General features: G+C 33.7%; 1 protein-coding gene across 3 annotated transcripts in view; it reads left to right on the forward strand.

Annotated features, from left to right (window-relative positions):
- Positions 1-7,373: 7,373 nt before the first annotated feature.
- LOC145246071 (uncharacterized) overlaps positions 7,374-14,491 on the forward strand; it is a 114,186-nt gene continuing 107,068 nt past the window's right edge. The window contains exon 1 of one of the 3 annotated variants that reach the window (XM_080107918.1): positions 7,374-7,644. The gene's annotated coding sequence lies outside the window, so the exon portion shown is untranslated. The remainder of the gene's footprint in view (positions 7,645-14,491) is intronic. The other 2 variants (XM_080107919.1, XM_080107917.1) reach the window with 2 other exon arrangements.

The raw sequence follows: 14,491 nt of genomic DNA on the forward strand, positions 1-14,491 counted from the left end.
TCAATAGTAAATCTTACTTGAAAAGCTAGCTTCTACACAATTATCTATTTGACGAAGAAATATATAATAAAATTATTTCCCTTGGTCGGTGTAATGTAAAATATTCCCCTGTAAAAATTCTTCTTTATTATCTTTGAGAGAAGAGTGACTATGTTTAAGATCGTCAAGCCCAAATATCAGCTGACGTGATATTGTAAACAAACACAGACGACATCATCATTATTATTTAATAATTTTTTTTTGCAAATTAGTCTACAAGGAAAATTATTCCTCATAATATATAATAATCAATAAAGGATTAATTCCATAATAGTACATGCATAATCTGCATAAATTAAACTATCATGTTTAAGTATATTGTACGATTGGGCAATGCCGGGTAGCTAACTAGTTATATATATATATATATATATATATATATATATATATATATATATATATATATACAGTTGTGCCCGATATTATTCATACCCCCCTTGAAAATTGAGTTTATTAGGTGTAACTTTTGTAAGAATTTATTGTTTACGTCCATATTGATACATATTCTTAATAAACCTCTTCTGATCATTTTCGTCATTTTAAAATCTCGGGATACTTGTAATAAAAGAAATATACAGCTATTTATAAAATCTGCAATGTTCAAAAATAATCATACCCCCTTATTTTTTCAGTATTAATCGAGTTTCTGACTGTTTGTTTTCTGTTTGATTCTTATTTTGAATGCTTTTATACAACCTTTGATTAATTTCATTTCGTTTTTTGCATTTTTCAGAAATTAAAATGATATCAACTGAGAACCAATAAAAGAATAAAAATTATTAGAATGGGGAAGAAAAAAGAGCTTAGTAATGATCTTAGGACTAAAATAAATAGAATTGTGAATTCACATAAGGATGGTTTAGGTTACAAGTCAATTTTCAAGAAATTTGAGGTCCCTACAGCAACAGTACAGAGCATCATCAAAAAATTCCAGAGCCACCACACAACAAACAACTTGATTGGTAGAGGAAGAAAAAGGAAACTGTCTGCTAGAGCCACCAGGAATATTGTAAGAAGTGTTAATGCAAATCCAACCACCACTAATAAGGACATTTTAGAAAATCTGGAGTCTTCTGGCATAAAAATATCAAGGCAAACATTGCAAAGGACTCTGCATGAAAATGGTCTGAAAGGAAGAAGACCAAGAAGGACTCCATTGCACACCGGAAAACACATTGCAGCACGTCTAAAGTTTGCTAGGACCCATGTGAATTCTCCAGAGTCCGTTTTCCCAAGTATTTTGTGGACTGACGAAACAAAAATTGAATTGTTTGGCCATATGGATGCTTCTTACGTTTGAAGGAAGAAAGGAGAAGCTTACAACCCAAAGAACACCATACCCACGGTGAAACATGGTGGTGGTAGCCTAATGTTTTGGAGCTCCTTTTCGGCTAGTGGTCCAGGTAGTTTGGTCAAGATAGATGGAACCATGAAGAAGGAGCAATATTTGGAGATACTCAAGAAAAACATTAGACAGGATGCGGAGAAGCTCCATTTAGGACCAAACTGGGTCCTTCAACAGGATAATGATCCAAAACATACTGCCAAAATAGTCAAGAAATGGTTTGAGGATAATCAAATTAATGTTTTGAAATGGCCTAGCCAGAGTCCCGACCTGAACCCTATCGAAAACCTCTGGCACATATTGAAAACTGAGGTTAAAAAGCGGAAACCTAGAAATTTGAGGGATTTGGAGAACTACTGCATTGAAGAATGGTCAAAAATCAGTGTTGATGCTTGTAAAAACCTTGTTGATAAATATCCCAAACGGTTACAGGCAGTTATTAAGAATAAAGGGCATGCTATTGACTATTAGTAAGAGAGGTATGAATAATTTTGAACTAGTGCCATTATTGTTTTTCTTTGTATAATGTTTCAAACTTGCATAATTTATTTATTTGTTGAGTTTAAATTAAATGCTTATGCTTGATTTATTGTTTGAAATCCCTTTAATATTGTCTACCTTCTGGTTTGAGCAATATTCTTATAGAAATCTCAAAGATCCGAGGGGTATGAATAATATCGGGCACAAGTGTATATATATATATAGATGACCTTATATGTATAAATGATAATGATGAATTTGAAAAAGATCAAAATCTTACATATCCAAAGGAGTTAGAATTGAATTGTGAACATAGAGGACAACAGGCTACATTTCTGGATTTAGATATAAATTTGAGGATGGGATTTTTCTTTATAAAATATTTGATAAAAGAAACTCTTTCCCCTTTCAAATATTGCATATGCCGCATAAAGATAGTACCTGCCTTGTTTTTATGTTTTATGGAACTATTATGTCAGAGTTTTTGAGAATAGCTCGCGTTACTTTAAAATTAATAGATTTTATGCCACCAGTCTCTAGCTTAGTAATAAGGATGATAAAACAAGGTGGGGATAAAACTAAAATATTTAAACAGTTAAATAAAGCATTTGTTCATTATCCTGGTGCTTTTGAATCGTATAAAATTAACAGGAATATATTAATAAAGGAAATACAAAACTTTATTAGTAATGTATATATATAAAAAAAAATATGTGTATATGTATAAATATTTTTAACCTTTATGTATATTTAATTTTCAATAAATAAAAATATAAATATACAAAATACTAATCATGAATCGACCGCTATTTTTGTGGAATGAGACCAAAATAATTAACAGGGGTGCAAGGTGGAGGATCAGACAGTGTTAAGTGTTGAGACATTATGTTGCGCAGAGATGGTAGTGACGAAGCAGTGTAGTACGATCCTGAGTGTAATTGCCAGTAACAAAGATGGCGGCGAACTGATTGAATCCAAAATTCGACAATTTTTATAGTAACTTTAGAAGCTTTTCATTGGGGGTGATAAGTAGTCAAATGGCTTAATCCTAATCTTATAACTGGTAAATTAAAAAATATATCCATTTTGAATTTGGAAACAGATGAATCTCACAGGTAAGAAATTCATTTTTATAACATGAATAGGTTAGATAAAGTAATTTAGAATAGCAAACTAGATCTAATATTTGTAACATGCTTTTTTCCTAAGATTAAGGGAGGTGGTGTTTGATCAACACTGCTGGGGGGGGGCCATGATGTAATATACGGTTTTGTTTTTAAATCCCTGAAACAGTGTTTCATGGTAAACAACTGATGATCCGTTAAAAAATCAATTATTACTGGTACTATAGTGAATTCGAGAGAGCAAGTTGATGCAGTGATTGCAGGTGATTGAATGACTTACTGACTAAATAGTTTTCTAACGAATGATAAAAAATAATAATTTTTTTTTGTGTAGTTTTAAAAGTTAAAAACTTCCAAGACTATATATATATATATATATATATATATATATATATATATATATATATATGACAAAAATTTATGTAATCATGCCCATATTCTTTTTATTTTCTTTTAAAGTTAATGAATTCTTATTTTTCCGATGGGTCAGGGTGGAAAAGATTAAAAAATTGATATAATAATTACTTGAATGCTTCTGCGCTATGAAACAGGTGCTGTCAAGAATTTAACATTTTAACATGCTGAAATAAATAAACTGTCAGATGGACAACATTTTGGAATTTGGAGTTGTTTTGTCATTTATTTGTATATGCTCTGTAGTTACATCGAGCTTCATAGAGGATTGGTATAAATACAGGGTGGAACGATGAATTTGTCGCCCTAAAGAAAACAACACTACAGCTTTATTTTAAAATTTTTATTGAAAAAATCAATTCAGGCAACTGACATCTATTCAATGTAGCCGTCCTTCCATCCGGAACTGGGAGCATGTTTTTTCCACAAGCGTCGGCAAGAGTTCGGTGAATACTCAGCAAATATGGCAGCAATCAGGCTGGCTTTGGTATTGTGGGAGGTCATGTTGGTGATGTTCTCGACGTATGACCAAACGAAGTAGTCCAGCAAGTTCAGGTCAACTCTGCCAATTTTCAGTTTACAGACTCAAAATTTGATATACAGGGTACTGAGATTTGGGAAAATCTTTGTAATCCGTTTTCGGCCAGAAATTTGGTTGTTAAGGGGTCAAAGTTCAACGATTTGACCTTTGAGAACTCTACCAAACTCCTCCGACAATTTTGGGTATAAACACTTGAAATTTTAGATATAGGTTCCTTGGACATGGATCTAACTTAATAACTTGATTTGAGCCCAAAACAATAAATGTTAAGGGGTCATAATAGGGGTTAAAGTTAAAAAATTTTTTCCCTCTACGGTCTCTACCAAATTACTCAGACAATTTCTGGTCAAAGCATTTGAAATTTTATATAAAGGGTATTCAGAGATAGGGCAAGCTTTTTAATTGGTTTGGGTCGAAAATTTGAGCTACCAATATATAAATGTATGTAGGTATGTTTGCATGTCTGCCTAAAACTTTCGACAGAGGCGACGGATTTTCACAAGATCATTATCGTTTTGAAGTTCGACCCTTCTGATGACAAATACCGAAAAATTAGCTAAAAACATTAATATCTTCACCCTCAACTGGGCACTTTTCTACAGGAGGAGTCACTTTTTTTTTCGCGGATATTTTCGAAAGTCATCCCCTCTTTTCGATTGTTTAGCCTTAATTTAAACCTACGTCACTTCCGGTTTGGTGGTGGTTGTAACAGCAAAGACGTCACATTTTTTTCCCCGTTCTTTTCCTCCTTCGCGGTACGGGTTCGAGCCTGCCTTCCTACTACCACTTTTTTTTTTTTTTGCCCAACACATACCTCCAAACACCCGGGCACCCATGCTAGTATATATATATATATATATATGGTTACTTCATTTAATCACATAAATTAATATACGAAGATATAATTTTATGCGTAAATTTTTCAGTATTTACTTCAACAGTGCTCAATACATAGGTAGAGCTAGGTAGTAAGTTATGAAAATATATATGGCAATTAAGCTACACAGAATATTCTGCGTTTCATTCTTGTGATAATTCGTCAGGCTTATCTGATGAATTCTCACAAGAATAAAATGTGGGAATATTCTGTGTAACTTAATTGCCATATATATTTTCATAACTTACTATATATATATATATATATATATATATATATATATATATATATATATATATATAAAACTAGTAGGGAGACCTGACGTTGCCCAGGATTGAATGAGGATCAACGAATGTTTCACACTTCCATATTTTATTGTCATCGAAATCGGTAAAATCGATAATTTTCAATCAAATCGATTAATTGTGTGCTCTAGTTAAGACCCCACCACAGAACACCAGGGGGAAGCTTGACATGCCTCCCTGCAATGACTTAGTTCACAATACATTGTAGTTCTAGGACTTATGGTGGAGTCGCCACTTATAAGAAATGTGATTCGGTAGGATAACCAATTCATGATCGGGATTAATCAATTTTTAAAACTGAGGTCGCGTGTGCTGCAATTTTATTGAACTTGAGAGTAGGAGTGTATCTGTGGGACCATTAAAAGTAAATTTAACGAGAATAATAATAATTTAACGCCGAATAATAAAAAAGGTTCACAAATCCACATCCCTACATAAAAAATAAAAATGAAATCCGGAAAATAATGGCACTCGACAAAAAACACAAAATTACAGTATTAACATGAAATAAACAACATTTATTTATGTGTTAGGAATATTAGTTTAGATTGTTCCAACATAAATGTTTTCTTGTGTGGAGTGTTCATAATGAAGGATTAATGAAATTGTGGATTTTTGTGCGAATAGCACAAGGTTTGAAATTACTGATTTTTTATGATCAGAGTGCCATACATGGGCTTAAAGTCCATGTCGTTGTTTTTGAGAAAAACAGTCCATAAATCATGTAAGGGAATGTGTGTGTGTGTGTGTGTGTGTGCGTTTGTGTGTGTGTGTGTGTGTGTGTGTGCGTGTGCATATCATAAGAACAGTAGTTTGAAATAAAATTGTTTAAAGAAAGATTTAAATTCTCGTTCGATGTAGTAACTTTCCATGATGGGAATTAAAGTTCATGTCCATTGCACGTAATATCAGGTTGAGGGTTTTAATGTCTCCCAGTGACGGAGTTATCCTGAACATAAGCTATTCATGAGGAATCAAAGAGGAAAGTAACTTGATTTTTGGCAGGAAAATCTTTAAATACAGGCCCTCTCGAACGTTCCAGCCTGTTTACTGTTTCTACGTGAGGGAGTGCGACATAGTTCCTTTTGTTTTATGTATGCATGTAGTCGCATCACAGCATCATGTACTTACACGTTCTTCATACATGTGGCCGTTGAAGTAGTGATCACTATGAAATGTTCCTGTCGGAGATTTATTCCAGCTGGGCATAGCATTTGCTATATAGTTAACATTGCACTGTAGAGAACCTACAGTTAATTTTATAAAATTATTTTATATAATGGAATTCAAGTTTAAAATTCAAAAGTCATGTATTGTGATTCAATTGTGCTCTAAACAAAAGCATTTATTTTGTACACGCCCCTGTCCTATCAAAGAACCTACTATCAATTTTATATGCCAACGTTTCTGCTTATGCGATAATAAAACTTCTCAAATGCATTCATGATGTTAGGTATTAACCTTAGTCAAAATCGCCTTTTTGTTCTTTCATTAGATTTTTTTTTGATTATTATTACTTATGAAAGATATTCCGACGCAAAACCTATCTAAGAACATTGCCAGGCGCATAAAGTACATTTGTATGAAATTAAAAAAAAAATCGGCCTAGCTGTTTAGGAGTTCATAGGGAACAAACTCACACAGACAAAGTTCCTTTTATATAATAATAGATAGCAATAACAATTACAATTAAGTTTACAAAGATAAAACCAAAATACAAACTTAAAATATATTATAAACATTAAAGACTTAATATTTATAAAATAATCCTAACGAGATGTAAAAGCTCAATAAAACCAAATAGGAAATAGAGCTTGCAATAAAAACAAAGAATTCATGAAACATGTTAAAACGCTTTAAGAAGAGTTAAAAAGCATATATTTTATTTTCAAAAAGGATAGCAGATAGAAAGATAAAAAAAGGAGATAGTAATAGAGACAGAGATGTTTTTTGTCTTTCTTAGCACCGACAACTTTTTATTTCTGGCATTATTAGTATTTATTTGCTTCCCCACGAAAGCAAAATGTGCCATAATGTCATTTCTAATGTGGGAGAAAACCAGCTCCTCAAAAACGTGCACTCTTGAAGTAGGCAAAAATAAAAATTACCTTAGAATAGAAGGGTTTCCCTTCGATTAACTAAGAACAAATTAACTTAAGTGTAACATCAGAACAAATACTACATTATAATCTTTGCCCGAAGATTTCTGGCATTATTGATAGCACTCCAATAGTTACCCGGATCTGATGACGTCACGATCCGGTGTCGTGTCATGTGACCGGTGTCGTACGGTGGTTCCACATAGTTGCAGCATTTAAGATTTTTTTTTACATGTTTTTTACTTGAACTGGTCAATTTGTTTGGCTTATATACTCAGACCCTTTATTATTTCTAAACTATACCTACATTTTTTTTATACATATATTACGAATTATATCAAATTCTCGTTACCCCCCACACACAACACAAATACACTGCGAATTAACATTTTATTTATACCTTGGCTCGGGCCGACAAGCGTGAGTTACATTTTTCGAGTGATTTTCTTTTCTGTCATTCTTTTGATCTCTCTTTTCCTTTATGTTATCGACTGACGATTAAACATGATATTTTATCTGATTTATTTATTTTTAAATTTTGTTTTTGTTAAATTTACGCTTATAGTATTTCTGTAATGTTGTTTTTCCCCCCCTTCCTCCTCTCTGACCTCTGACATAGCCCCAATTGACAGTGGGGGGGGGGGGATTAATTTAATAATAATAATAAAAAAAAAATAATCTTGTTTATTTTTATGTGCCCTCGCTCCATATTAAACCCATTTAACACGAAAATTCAGATCCTTTCTTTTTCAAACTAAAAATATGTATATCAAATTTAAATCTTATTTGTTTTGCTTCACCCCCCCCTTTTTTTTTTCACTCAAGACGAAATCTGATTTTATTTATCAACGTTTTGTTTGTATTTACTTATTTACTGCGTTTTAAACTGTTATTTTATTTTGAAACCCAATTTTATCTATTTCCTGTCTATTTTCCCCTTTCATATTAAAGAATTACTATTTCCTTACAATTCAAATATTTTTTTTTAAAGCTGTGAAGGCTTATATTTTTATTGGTACTTAATGTAGAATACGGATCGTGCTAAGAATATTTAAGTTAAAGGTACTTATACACTTACGTTACCATTTGGAGGGGGATGGTCTGTAACTATTCTGTACTTTCACCTAACAATTTAATAATAACTAAAAATATCGTAAAACTTGAATTTAACAAGGTAACAAGTGCATAAGAACCAGGTTAAACTAAATTTGGACGGTATTTTTTGTAGGTACTCATGCAGACTTATTGATCCGAATATATGTCAACCTATGTAACGGTAACATATATTGAGCGAGTTTTTAACAGTATTTTATCTGGGTTTTTATTTATAACACCTTTTCCCAAACTTACCGTGTTAAAGAGAGAATCGGACGCCATCTTGAATTTTCCAATACATCGGTAAACACTATGTTTTTCGAGCTGAATAAATATGTTACATTGAATAAAAACACGAAAAATATATCCAGTTTGGTAGAAAAGTAACTTATCTTGCCTTTGATAACATTTATTTGTTATATATTTGTTTTTTGACAACTTTTTCGAATCTATGTGTACAGTAATACAAACCCGGAATTTGATTTCTATATAAACGTATAGAAATAAAGGGGCTTCTACAGAATCCGAACCAAACTGTTTATTTATTTTAAACAGACTTTAACGTAACCCTAACTTAAGTTTTAGGTTTAGTTTGGCATAAGTCGGTAGAGTGGAGTGCAGTTAAACACCGAAATGAATACGGATAAAGTTGTTAAACTGAAACTAAATATTTCCATTTAATTTGTATCATTTTAAAAATATAAGTTTGTTTTCGACTAAATGTCACTTCAGACGTATAATTTCTTTTATCTTTAAAAAATGAATATGTTTATTTTCTTAAAATTTTGTTTTCATTAAGTTTTTAAAGATTTCTCGGTTTGATAAGGAAAATAAATATTAAGATTACGTTAGGATACCTTCACTTCCATCTATTTTATTCAAGAAATAAAAATAAACAATGGCCTTTTTATGCTTTGGTGACTTGAAATATTTAAAACTTTATTATTTATAACCTAAAGCTCACACAGTATGTTTTTAATTCAATCGATAAACATTTGTGTTTATTTTAAGTCGAATTACGTGATCGCTGTATTCACCGCCCTTTTAATAAAGTTGCTAAAACAGTAAAAAATCTGGGATTCTTTTTCTATTTTCTTTGAAAATCCGTCGCTATAATTAACATTCAAATTTATTTACGCTAATAAATAAATAATAATGAAAGTATTAACACACGCGCATGCAATAATTTTCAATTGTGATCGTTTATGTTTTGTTTTTGATGTGGAGCGTAAAATAAATATCGCCATCATTTCGTAGTTGCGCTTCCTTCTTCCTTTTTTGTTTTATAGCGACGCTTTTCACAGGTAGCTTATTTGAAAGAAGTATTTTAAAATATCTGTCCGAACGTAATTAGTTGAAATCAAACAAATGGTTAATGTTGTTTTTTTTTTTTAATTTATTTTTTAATAATTCTCGCTAGAATGATTTTATTTAATCAAAAAGATTCCACTTCTTTCAAGTTGAATTGTCTTTTTTTATTACTTTTCTTACACTTCTTGTCCATCTTAAGTTGTCTCCCTTGTTTTGTTATTGGTGTTACCCGTTGTCGCTAGGGGGCGCATCTCAAATTTCGAATAAATCGTCGTCTGCTTATGAAAGTCTCTAATTCTCGACATTGCAATTTACGGTTGTTTTTTTTTTTTAATTTTATTTAGGAGTCACCGCTTATCAAGGCCTAGAAGCAACCGAAGGATAAGGATTAATGAATGTTAGGTAGACAGTAAGACTTTGGTAGGGTTTAATTATGAGAGGACGGCTTAATAAGAACTTATTTTCTTCGACTTGAAAACGACCATGTTAAAGTCAGCTGTAAGCATTCTCACGGTATTGTCCTACAGGTGGACAGTTCCAAGAAAGAAATTGTGCTCATGCAATTTCCGTGTCCTTAAAGGCATAGATAATGTGAAAGAAGTTGTTGGCAGTTATTTTTATTTATTTATTTATTTTTACATAGGAGTCACCATTTATCAAGACCCAGAGGCCACTCGAGGATAAGGGTTAATAAGCATACAGTAGTCAATGGGACAATATCATAGTAATTGTTAGTAGTAGAAACTTGGTAAATTGGATTACTTAAGCTCATCAAGAATTTGTTTACATTGGACTTGAAGACGACTAAATTGTAGTCAGCTGGAAAGCAGGCAAACCAGACAGAGATCCACAGGCGTGCAGTTCTAAGAAAGAAGCTTTGTTCATGGAATCTACGTTTAGGTTTAGGCACAGATAAAGAGTGGGTGAGATTATTGGTAGTGGTTTCAGCTAGATGAATGTTTTTCGTGAAAGTTTGACGAGGGGGGGGGAGGGTCATAGATTGGAGTTCAGATGAACACTTGCCATGAAAATAACAATAAAGCAGAGACACGTTCGCAACGTTTCTTTTGTGGGGAAAGAGGTTGCAGGGAAGAGAAAAGGGCATCCCCCCCCATTAGGCTACGAAGTCTATTTTGAATAAGGTCTTCTTAGATGGTATTTGTTTTGCAGGTGGCACCATAGATTGAAACTCTGTCAAACACTAACCATAAAAGTAATGATAGAGCAGGAAAATAGGGAGGAGCAGATTTTGAAGACTGTTTTGTAACCTGTCAAGGCAGGAAAGGATGCTTTAAGCAGCTTTCCAGATGTGGCAACAGTAATCCATCACTTCAATTTCTTGTTCTCTTTCAGTGGAGGAGAAATCCTTCACGACTGAGAAAATTTTTATTTTTGTTCCTTTTCTCCACGTTAAAAAACGACCCTGGTGTCTAACTCTGTCCCGTGGGGAGGCATTGTAAATAGGAACAGTAATCCATCTTAGGATGTACTAGCGGAAAGAGGGGGGGTGGCTTTGCCTGGGCGTAAAATATGCTTAAATATGATATTTTATGTGTCCAGATTTTGTACATATTTATAGAGTCCTGATTTCAAAAGTAAAAAAAAAAAAGTATTTAGGTGCCATCAGCTAGAATCGAAACCAAAACTGTAGCATTCAAAACTAATGACGTTACCACTGTATCAACGTGACATTTGGCATATAAATCGATTAAAAATAAATTAAGATGAATGTACAAAATATTCAACGATTTTTTTTTTTTTTCAATTTTGATCCATTTTTAACCCCTCAAAAACAATTTTAACCGGCTAAAGACCCATAAAAGCATGACCCATAAAAAATCCAATTATTTGAGGCCCCTAGCACTGCTCTGCAACTTTTAGTTTTCGAGGAGATAGTTTGAAAATGTGGAGACAGACCGACAGATAGATATGAAAGTATCCTGTATCTCTATAAGGCCACCATTTGCCCATGTATGGAATATTGTTGTTACATCTGGGCTGGTGTGTCTACTACTAGTCTCTCGCTCCTAGACAAGGTTAAAAAAAGAGTCGCCAATCTGATAGGCCCTGAACTGGCATCTAAGCTTCAGCCTCTGTCCCATCGACGAAACGTTGCATCCCTCTGCTTGTTTAACAAGTATTTTAATGGTGAATGCTCTGATGAACTGCAGACACTTGTGCCTCCATGACGCAGACACCCTCGACAAACCCGACAGGCAGCTAAATCCCACCCCCACACAGTAGAGATCCCTAGATGTAAAAGATCTTTCTACTCCAGTAGTTTCTTCCCCAGAACCGCTAGACTCTGGAATTCCATTCCAGGATCCTGCTTCCCTAACTGTACTGACATGCAACGTGAACCGACATCTTGCTGCCCAAATCCCTACATAGTGCCCCAGTAGTTGCTGACCCTGATAGTAGCCCCCCTACACCAAAGTGGCAATGTGCCTTGTTTGGAGTGAAAATGTAATTAAAAAAAAAAAAAAAAGAAAAAAAATATAGTCTTTTATATATTAGATTTGGCTTATTTGTAGGCAGAGGATTACATAGGAAGGGAATACTGTCTGGAGCAGTAGAATGATCCAACCATTTTTCCAGGGATTTTCATTACTGATCTGATGTAGGTCTGCCATTTAAGGTTGGTAGTGAAAGTCAGTTATGCTGATGACAATTATTGGCAATTTTGCAGTATAGTTAACAAGGAAAGAAGGGCTTAAAAAAACAAAATGAGGGGTTGTTTTAGAATTACCCCTCTCCACACACACAAAAAAGACAAATATGCAACAGTAAATGAATACTTCTGTAGTTTATGGACCGTGCTATTTTTTTATATAGTATTTTCAAGTTAAATTCAATTTTAGGTTCTTGTCCTAAATTCCCCCTATATTAAAATACAAAAATAAAGAAAAATCTGTACAATGTATGTACCATGATAGAACAAAAATATTATATTCCAAAAATAACTTAAATTGATTCAGTAGTTGGATTTTTCTGAAGAAAATCATTTTTAAGCGATGAATAAGAATTGGTAGGCATTACATCATAAATCTTGCACGTTTTTAGTTATCTCCCTTTGTTTTTATTTAAGACTAGCGGGAGTACCCGGCGTTGCCCGGGTGTGGAGAGGTGGTGTAGTAAGGAGTCAATATAGATAAAAAAAAAGGCGCAGCCTGGGTGGAGAGAGGTGCAAAAAATTTTTTAAAAAAGTTTAAGCGAACAGCAAAATAATTCAGTTTTCGTTTTAAAAGGAAAAAATCCCCAAATCTCGAAATAAAAAAAAAAAAGTAGGCAGGCTCAAATCTGTAACACAAAGGAGGAAAAGGTAAAACAAAGCAAACTGCTTAACTCCTGTGGCCACCGTGACATACGACTTCGCTGCTGTTCAAATTAAGGCTAGTTAGCCATTGCAAGCGTGTATGATGACTTTGCAAAAATGTCAACGAAAAAGTGACTCCTCCTTGTACAAAACTATCCAGTTGAGGGTGAAGTTGAGTCTTTAGCCAATTTTTCGATATTTGTCGTCTAAAGGATTGAGCTTGAAACCGATATCGATCTCATGCGGATCCGTCGCATGTGTGGAAAGTTTTTGCGAGACATAACACACACACATTTTGCTGTTTATATATTAGACTAGCGGGGGAGGGGGAGTACCCGGCGTTTCCTGGGTGTTTAGAGGTGTGTGTGAAAAATAAGCGAAGTAACAACCCTGTTTAAATATTATAAAAAAAACAATAAATGAACGTGATTAAAATTTCTTAAAATCGAAAAAACAAGAACTAAAAAAGAAAATGTGAATGTGATGGAAACCCCCCCAAAAAAATTCGAAGGTGATGCAAAAACGAACGATGTTAAAACTTCTTTAAAAAAATCTGAAAAATAAGAAGAAAAAAACAGCGAACGCGAAAAATGGCATAAATAACCATGTTTCAATTGGCGGGAGGGGCGGGGGTTAGATGGAAACTAAAAGTAATAACCCTGTTTAAGTATTAAAAAAATGAACAAAAACGCAAAAAAAAAAAAAACCCCAAAAAACAGAAAAAGTTTTGGGAGGGAGGTAGGCTCGAACCCGAAGCTTTGAAGTTAATAGTCTGACGACATAGCATTATGCCACAAAGCCAGGGACTTTAAAAAGAGTTAAAAATAAGGATTTAAATCGAAGGTGGTTTTCTAGGTCAAATATCATGCCATAGCAGCAGCAGGAATAAAAGAGAACAAATTCACAGCGTGAATTTTGTTGTAAGATAAAAATAGAAGAAATTTACGACGTCGTTTCGTAAGCGTTAGATATTATGATCTCGGTAGCATATAAAAAGTTATAAGAATGAGCGAGCAAGCCGGAAAAAAGCCTTTGCCGGACACACAGAAAAAAATAATACAAGCACCAAGTGAAAGATTGTTTCAGCAATCTGCCCCACCATTTGGGAATTCTAGGCGCTGTATGTGCTCTCCGCTTATCTTGATATTTGTTTCCAGTCGTCCTATACATACACTTCACTTGCCACTGGTATTTAACAATGTTGACTTGAGAGGTGTGGTCAGAGATTGCGAACCTTCTGCCACAAAAATTTCATGCGCAGACACCCTTTCATGGGTATCCATACTCTGTCAAAGACTGAAGGAGCCTGTACAGTTTTGAATTAGTTAGGACTTCTACTTAGTCATGGCAGATGGAACAAGAACATGCTACTATCGTGGCTTAAATAAAGCTTCTATTCCAAATTCTATGCAGAGTTTGACAAAATATACTTGAAGAAGATCAGAGGTTAAAATATCACCCGAGATGAGAATATTCAACCAAAGAATCAAAATAATATGGGTCCTGGATATGACCTTAAACTATATCTGATGGTGAGGCCCCAGC

The sequence above is a fragment of the Euprymna scolopes genome, chromosome 23 (genome assembly GCF_053919585.1).
Source record: "Euprymna scolopes isolate OS-2025 chromosome 23, ASM5391958v1, whole genome shotgun sequence".
In the NCBI taxonomy this organism is placed as follows: domain Eukaryota; kingdom Metazoa; phylum Mollusca; class Cephalopoda; order Sepiida; family Sepiolidae; genus Euprymna; species Euprymna scolopes.